At 36.3% G+C, this 9,329-nt stretch overlaps 1 non-coding gene across 1 annotated transcript; it reads right to left on the bottom strand.

Annotated features, from left to right (window-relative positions):
• Nucleotides 1-2,334: 2,334 nt before the first annotated feature.
• On the bottom strand, nt 2,335-2,498 carry LOC142871566 (U1 spliceosomal RNA). The gene has a single exon (XR_012919824.1). It is a non-coding gene; the product is annotated as a U1 spliceosomal RNA (small nuclear RNA).
• Nucleotides 2,499-9,329: the final 6,831 nt, after the last annotated feature.

A 9,329-nucleotide genomic window follows, 5' to 3' on the forward strand; every position in this document is an offset into this window, starting at 1 on the left:
CTTTCTACAAGCATTGACTGCTAGTCTCTCTCTTGTCTCTCTGAGTAGTCACATCATTCAATAGTGAGGAATCAGTTATTGGTAGTAGTCCTCAGTAAATGTTCTCAGGTTAATTTGTAGCTCACAGGAGCCTCCACTTACTTCAAACTCTACTCCCTTAGAATGTTACTGCTTGTAATATGTATTAATTTATTCATATAAATAGTGAATTTAAACCATGTGCCATAGTGAACATGATACAACACTGTCTTCAAGGAGCTAACCATGAGGTCGGAAAGTGGAGAAAAGAAAACTGAAACTACCGCCCTCTATAAAACTGGAGTGTTGGCACTGAAAACCAACACCTATGTCAACATGACTAGTATTTTTCCAGAAAATTGTTTCCTGGAAAGATAGCACTAACTGCTAGGCAATACATAACTTTGTTGCTTGCTTCAAGAAATTCTGAAACTCAATTTATTTGATCAAGAGATTACTCTTTGGGGTATATAGCCTGCATTTTTGAGATCATAGGATGTCCAATTGGGCAAAAATGTCACTTATCAAACAACTGCTTTCATATTAAGACTAGTGACAAGACTCTCACCTCTCTATGCTCATCAATATTAGCTGCTTACTATTAGATAACAAATTTTTTCCAAGCCAAATTTGTTCCCTGTCTTGGAAGACTCATCTGAAACTACTTGGGCCCAGATTCTAAAACCCTATAAGTATCTGCTCCTGAGATACAAGTAAGACTCTCTAAGGTGAAACTCTCCCTTATGCCAATAACTGTGGCTTTGCTTAACCAACAAGTTATTCTGGTAGGCTTTGGGGGGAATTCACATCCAACAGAAGGAGAAAGATAGTTTTCTTAAAGTGTTGTGAATGCCGCAACACTGGCAAAGAAAAATGTGCTCAGGAAGAACATAAAAGGAGCACCTTATAAAGCAATGGGGAAAGAGGAGAAAGAGATCAGGGCTCAGGAATGTTACTGATTTTTTTACGTTGATTTTATAATCTGAGATTTTACTGAATTCATTTATCAAATCTAAGAGTATTTTGGAGGAGTCTTTAAGGTTTTCTAGGTATAAGATAGTATCATCAGCAAGCAGATAATCTGACTTCTCTTCCAATTTGGATACCCTTTATTTCTTTCTCTTGCCTGATTGATGTGGTTTGGACTTCCAGTACTATGGTAAAGAGAAGTGGTGAAAGTGGGCACCATTTTCTTGTTCCAGTTCTTAGGGGAAATACTTTCAATATTTCTCCATTCAGTACAATGTGGGCTGAGGGTTTATCATATATGGCTTTTATTATTTGAGGTATGTTCCTTCTATATTTCAAGTTTATTGAGGGTTCTTATCATGAAGGTATGCTGTATTTTACTGAATGCTTTTGATGCATCTATTCAGATGATCATATAGTTTCTATATACCAACTAAGCTGAGAACAAAATCAAGAACTCAATACCATTTACGAAGGCTGCAAAAAATTAAAACACCTAGGAATATAGTTAACCAGGAAGGTAAAAGATCTGTACAAGGAAAATTACAAAACACTGATGAATTAAATCATAGATGGCACATACAAATGGACAAATATCCCATCCTTGTGAATTGGAAGAACCAATATTTTTTAAATAGCGATACTGCCCAAAGCAATCTACAGACTTAACACAATTCCTATCAAAATACTAACATAATTTTTCACATTATTAGAAAAAAAACAATTCTAAAATTCATATGGAACCAACAAAGACCCCAAATAGCCAAAGCAAAGCATTCCCAAAGGGGGAAAGCAAAACAAAACAAAACAAAACAAAACTGGAGGCATTACATTACCTGACTTCAAATCATACTACAAAGCTATAGTAACCAAACAGCATGGCAGCAGTATAAAAATAGACACACAGATCAATGGAGCATAATAAAGAATCCAGAAATAAAGCTATATACCCACAACCAGTTGACCTTTGACAAAGCAGACAAAAATATACACTGGGCAAAGGACACCCTATTTAGCAAATGATGCTGGAAAAATTGGATAGCCATATGTAGAGGAAGGAAGCTTAATCCCTATCTTTCACCATATACAGTAATTAACTCAAGATGAATTAAAGACTTAAATGTAAGTCTTGAAGCCATAAAAATTCTAGGAGAAAACCTATGAAAAACTCTTCTGGAAATTGGCCTAGGCAAACAATTTATGAGTAAGATCCCAAAAGCAAATGCACCCAAAACAAAAGTAAGCAAATGGAATTTAATTAAATGTAAAAGATTTTATACAGCAAAAGAAATAATCTTTTATATATTTTTATCTTTTTACATTTTATTAAAAAAATATTTTTCTTACCAGGGGAGAGAGAGAACATAGTCACCCACTACCACAAATTATGTAATCAAGTTTCCCACATTTGGGGAAATTGCTGGGGTCAGCACATGCAGAGTGCAATGGATAAGCCTCTCCCTGGTAAAACTACCTTTGTGATAATGGTATGTCTCCTGCCAGGTAAGTATAGCAAAAGAAATAATCAACAGAGTAAATAGTTAACCTATAGAATAGGAGAAATATTCACAAATGATGCATTTTGATGAAGGTCTAATATCCAGACTCAAACAACCAAGCAATAAAAAAAGAAGTAACCTCATTAAAAAGTGTGCAACAACATGGACAAACATTTCTCAAAAGAAGATATATAAATGGCCAACAAAGATATGAAAAAATGATCAATATTACTAATCATCAGGGAAATGCAAATTAATACCACAATGAAATAACATCTTACTCAAGTAAAAATGGCCATTACTAAAAAGTCAAAAAACAATAGATGTTTTTGCAGATGCAGTGAAAAGAGAACACTCATACACTGTTGGTGGAAATGCAAATGAATACATCCCCTGTGGAAAATAATATGGCGATTCCTCAAAGAACTAAAAGTAGATCTACCATTCAATCAAGCAATCCTACTACTGGGTATCTACCCAAAGGAAAAGAAGTCATTTTACCAAAAAGACACCTGTGCCCGAATGTTTATCACAGCACAATTCACTGTGGCAAAGATATGGAACCAACCTAAATGTTTTCCTACTCATGAGTGGATAAAGAAAATTATATATACATATATGTGTATATATATATATATATATGCCTTGGAATAGTACTCAGTTATAAAAAAGAATGAAATAATGTCTTTTGCAGCAACTTGTATAGAACTGGAGGCCATTATCCTAAGTGAAGTAAGTTAGAAATGGAAAACCAAATATAGCATGTTATCACTTATTAGTGGGAGCTAAACTCTGGGTGTATGGTCATACAGAGAGGAATAATAATAAATACTGGAGGCTCCAAAAGTGGGAGAGTGGAAGGGTGGTGAGGATACAAAATTACCCATTGGGCATAATGTGCATTATTTCAGTGATGGGTACAACTAAAAGCCCAGATCTCACTTCTATACAAATACCCATATGACAAAATTGCACTTGTAGTCTCTAAATATATGAGAATTAAAAAATAAAATAAAAAGAGACCAGAGCTAACTTTCTGGACATAAGATGGTTAAATATGGAAATATTAGTGAAGCAAAAAGGAGAGAATTGGATGGGGTGGGCTGAAATTGGGGAAAGGTCTTTAAGGAACAGATGGCATGTGCAGTGGTTTAGGGACAAAGGAATGAAAAGAAGGATTCTGGGATTATAGTGGCCGTGGTGTGGCTGGAGCACAGAGTGGGAAGCAGCAAAGGGCAGGGAATGAGTGGGATAATTGAGTGGGGCCCAGGAGGGCCAATGGATCAGTAATTAGAACACTTAGAAACACTGATGCTCAGATGAAACTTAATCACCAAACATTTTTTGTTTATGACAGAAAACACACAAAATTTTGGATTGGCATTGGTAATGACAAGTGGGGAGGAAGAGAATGGTCCAGGATGCTGGTCACGTTTGCCTTTTTTTTTTTTTTTTTTTTTTGAGACAGAGTCTCGCTTTTGTTGTCCAGGCTAGAGTGAGTGCCGTGGGGTCAGCCTAGCTCACAGCAACCTCAAACTCCTGGGCTTGAGTGATCCTTCTGCCTCAGCCTCCCGAGTAGCTGGGACTACAGGCATGCGCCACCATGCCCGGCTAATTTTTTATATATATATCAGTTGGCCAATTAATTTCTTTCTATTTATAGTAGAGACGGGGTCTCGCTCTTGCTCAGGCTGGTTTTGAACTCCTGACCTTGAGCAATCCGCCCGCCTCGGCCTCCCAAGAGCTAGGATTACAGGCGTGAGCCACAGCGCCTGGCCACGTTTGCCTTTTTGATCCATCTTCTTTGTATATGGTTGTAGCTGACTTAAGTTTATGGAAATTCACTCAGTAGTACCCTTATGACCTTTATTACACATGAAGGAAAAATTAAAGTAATAACAACAAAAAAAAAAAAAAGAAAGAAAGAGAGAGAGACAGAATTATTACTGTCCACAAATAATTTACTGGTGATAGGCTGATTCAATGCAATGTTTTAAAGTTCAGGCACAATAAGAAAGCTCACAACATTATTGAAATGAAAGTCTGGGAGCACGTATTTGGCTATGTTCATATTTAGGGAACTTTGGAATTTTGATATATGTTTCCAATGTTTGATGTTAAAGTACATTCACCATTGGCAAAGCATGCTTCTTTTAAACCATAAAATATGTTTACAAAGAAATCTCAAAAAGTGCTTTCCATTCCCTAGCTTTGAGCAACAACAAAACTGTATAAAAATGTTTTTGAGTAAGTGTAATTGTACAAGAAATAGTTAAGACCTATATACACTGCCATGCAAACTAGGAATAATGTCCAAAATGTATTGTTAGTGAAAATGCAAGCATATTAGTTTCTTAGGACTGCTATAACAAATTACCACAACTAAGTAACCAACAACAAACAGGAAATAACTCACAGTTCTGAAGGCTAGAAGTCAAAATCAACATCCTGGTAGGCCATATTCCCTCCGAAGCCTCTATTAGAGATCCCTCCTTGTCTTTTCCTAACTTCTAGTAGCTCCAGCAATAGTTGGCATTTCTCAGCTTGTACCGTGTTTCCCTGAAAATAAGACCTACCCATAAAATAAGCCCTAGCAGGGTTTCTAAGAATTTGCCCAATATAAGCACTACCCGGAAAATAAGACCTAGTGATGGGCTTGGCTACGCAGGTATCTGCACAACCCATGCATTTGGTCCCAGAGCAGTAAAGAAGACGAGTAGCCCTTTTCATCCGCCCCATCATGACAGCTACTATCCCAGAGGTGACCAGAAAGGTGTGGGCAGCCCCACTAACAAGGTTGGCTCCCCTTGTCAGGTCCCGGCCATCCTGTGGGTGCTGCAAGTTGAGGCTTTGAGGGGAAAATAACACATCCCCTGAAAATAAGCCCTAGGGTGTCTTCTTCAGGAAAAATAAATATAAGACCTGGTCTTATTTTGGGGGAAACATGGCATATGTATCACTCCCATCTCTGCTTCCATCATCACTTGACATTCTCCCTGTGCATCTCTGTGTCTGTGACTCTTCACCAGTTTGATTGGATTAAGGTCCACACTGACGATCGGAGAGTACCTTGATCTCGTCTATAAAGATTACATTTCCAAGTAAGTTGACATTCACAGGTACTGTAGGTTAGGACTTCAACCTATCTTTTTGGGATCTCAATTGAACCTATAATAGTAAGTTACAGAAAAATATGTACTGTGACTCATTTAGATAAAAATATGTACACATGAACATGTACATGTTTGTGCAAAACATGGAAAGAACCAGAAGGATGGACACACTAACTTGACTGTGCTTTCTCCTACGAAGGAGGAAGAGAAGGTTTTATATTTTTCCTAAGTATTTAGAAAGTGTATGGATAATTTACGACAACAATTTATTACCAGTACAATTCACTTATTCTTTCAATATGTATTGATTGAATGCCTGTGTGTCTTGCTCCTAAGTGAGATCCTTCTCAATAAAATATATATAGAAGAAACACCTTTAAAAAGTCAGTTTGCAGAGGTTCAAGGAGTGTATCAGTTCAATGCTTTTAAGATACAGGATTTTTAAAACCATAAAATATGATGTTATTTTGGTCATATTTGACTTATTATTTTTCATGTTCACTAATAAACTAATTTTGTAAAGTCCTCTACCTGTGAGCTGCATGGATTCAAGGTCAGGTAATGTCATCTATTTTAATTAATAAAATGAGTACAAATTAATTATCCAGAGTAGTTATCCTGCAGCTGCATGGTCCCTACCTAGTCTGATTTTCTGACCAGCATTCTTGTGTCTTACCTTCCAAATAGCATTACTTAGGTACAATATGCATAATGATATCAAAATAGTACTTCATTGTAGTTAGATAGTCAAGGTTGGTAGTGTCTGAGTCCATTTGGGGTGCTATAATAAAAATGGCATAGACTGGGTGGTTTGTAAACAACAGAAATTTATTTCTCATACTTCTGGCATCTGCAAAGTCTAAGATCAAGGCAGCGGTGGATTCAGTATCTGGTAAGGGCCCACTTCTAGGTTTATAGACAGCTCTCTTTTCATTTGTCATTTCATGGTGGAGGGCACAAAGGACCTCTCTGGGGTCTTTTTTATAAGGGTACTATCCCCATTCATGTGGGCTCCACTCTTATGATCTGATCATTTCCCAAAGACCCCAGATCCAAATACCATTATATTGAGAATTATGTTTCAACATGAGAATTTTGGGAAGACACGCTTAGTCCACAACATGTAACATTAAGTTTTCTTAAAAATTTTAAGCCATGATATATTAATTGAAATATAGGACAGGCATGGTGGCTCACACATGTAATCCTAGCACTCTGGGAGACCAAGGCAGGAGGATTGTTTGAGGCCAGAAGTTTGAGACCAGCCTGAGAAAGAGCAAGAGCCCAACTCTACAAAAAACAGAAAAATTAGTCTGGCATGGTGGCACATGCCTGTTGTCCCAGCTGCTTAGGAGGCTGAGGCAGGAGGGTTGCTGGAGCCCGGAAGTTTGAGGTTACAGTGAGCTATGATGATGCCACTGCACTCTAGCCCAGGTGACAGCACAAGACCCTGTCTCAATAATAATAATAATAATATATATATATATAAAATCATTTTATGTTATTTTTTACCTTCAACATCAAAATCTAAAGCAATGCCTACATTGAGAGTCTCTCGTCCTATTTTTCTCCTCATGTTCATCGTTTGGCAGTTTCTATACCATTCTTGGTCTGTGCAGATTTTTGACAGAGCTGGGAGCTCCAGACTGCGGATAGCCTCTCTATGTACACCATGCAGCCATTCTTTTCTGAGGCTTTGGTCAATTGCCTGTGACCAGTGACAATTGGGGAGTGTATCTCCCCAGTTACAGACCACTAGATGTCTTATACTCTGCCTACATTGGGGGAAAACATTTCTCTTTTTAAATTTTCTCAGTATTTCTGAAAGCATTTTTTTTTTCCTATCACCTCCTATTCTGAGACCCCAGCTTACTTTCTTTAGCAAGTTTAGTATCTATAGGGGGTGTGGAGAAAATTTGTTTATAAGTAGTTTCTGCTGTTTTTCTTATAGAAAGTTCTCAGGCAAGAGAATTCTCAGAACTTGGCTTTCTTGTTGTAGTAGATGCAAAGTAAAAATGTAACATTTATAATAACACAAATAGCTCAAATATAGTCTCGACACTGCATTATTCAGGAATGTTTATGATAAGTTCAACATTTGCCAACAAAGCATTTATAAACACTTCAAAGAGCAAACAATTCCTAGTTTGGAAATATCTATGTTTTCTATAGAAGAATTTCTTGTTCTAATCTTTGAGATGTAGTCAGAATGTTTTGGCTGTGTTTTTAAACAAACTGTTTAAAATGGAATTGAAATAAATGCTAGCAAGTAATTGTTCTATAATTAAGTCAAAAAGTCTCTTTTTTTCTTCCTGAATGGAATTTGAGCCCTATAAAATTTATTCAAAAACTTTGAGCCAATTCTTTTTAGCATTGAGATAGACCTTAGTTAAATCCTATCTTCTCTGATTTACTCAAACAAGTGGAGAAAACCTATGCAAAGAATACTTTTCATTAATGTATGACTTCAAGACCAACAGGGAAAAATATGTGATGTGTTTTTAAAGTTTTACTTAAGTTGCTAAAGTTATATTAAAAGAATGCAAATGTTTCTTTCCCATGTATCTGTGAAACAAAGGACTTCATGTGAATATGGTCACATACTGGTAAGCCTCAGAGTGCCTGAATGGTAACACATTTAGAAATACACTGTTAGCACCTTCTCCCTTCAGAATTCAGTTACATTCTGCTTACATATCTGACCATATCTTCATTATGCTTTATCAATAAATATAAATATTCATAATTTTCAGGTTAATTTCTGTTTTATTTGCTTCATCACTATTTTTTTTTTAATTTCAGGGAGTGATTTTCTTGATGTTCTTTAACATTTTCTGTCACCTTGGACAAGTAACAGTCTTTCCACACCACAATTTCTTATCTGTCAAAAGGAAGATGTGATACAGACGTAATACATACAGGCAAATGTAGTACATTTTAGGGAGAAATCATTTCATTGTAATATATTCCAAAATTCTTTTATATAAAATGAATTTCCAACCAGTTTTCCAATAAACATTTCTTTTTCCAAAATTGATTTTAGCCATTTATTCAATAACCATATTTAAATGTTTATTACATGCCAGGTATGATGTCAAACATCAAGTATACCATGATGAAAAAATAGAGGCAGTCTGATTTTTTTCCTGTGGAATTGACTCTCTTGTACTGGGGCAGGAAGGAGGTCTGCACACAAGGGAGTATATGGGTGATGACAGACCTCAACAATACCATAAATGAAGGGTATAATTATATATACATAGATAGATATAGATATACTGCTAGACAGAGACACACATAGTATAATAACAAGTATAAAGGACAGTCTGGTGGATGAGGAAGAGTTCACTAGGTGAAGTATTGAGAAAGAATATTCTAAGCAAAAGAGCATCCATGAAGGTCTTGTGGCAGGGAAGAGTATAAAGCCTTTTAAGATCTGAGACATATTAATAGAGTTAGACTTTATATTTCAAGAGAGAAAACACAAGGAGATTAATAATGATGAGGTTGGCAGACCCAGACAGAAGTACCCAGAATGGTTTTAAATTTTTTCCTACTCCCCTGGGAAGCCATTTCAATGTTTTAAGCAGGAAATAGTGACTTGATTCAATCTGGATTTTAAAAAGGGTCTTTCTCATTGTCATGTGGAAATTGGCCTGAAGTAAAAGCAAGGTAACTAGCTTTGTAGCTACAAATTTCTTAGAAGAGACATGGTAGCAAGGATAAAAAT

The sequence above is a fragment of the Microcebus murinus genome, chromosome 6, assembly GCF_040939455.1.
Source record: "Microcebus murinus isolate Inina chromosome 6, M.murinus_Inina_mat1.0, whole genome shotgun sequence".
Lineage (NCBI taxonomy): Eukaryota > Metazoa > Chordata > Mammalia > Primates > Cheirogaleidae > Microcebus > Microcebus murinus.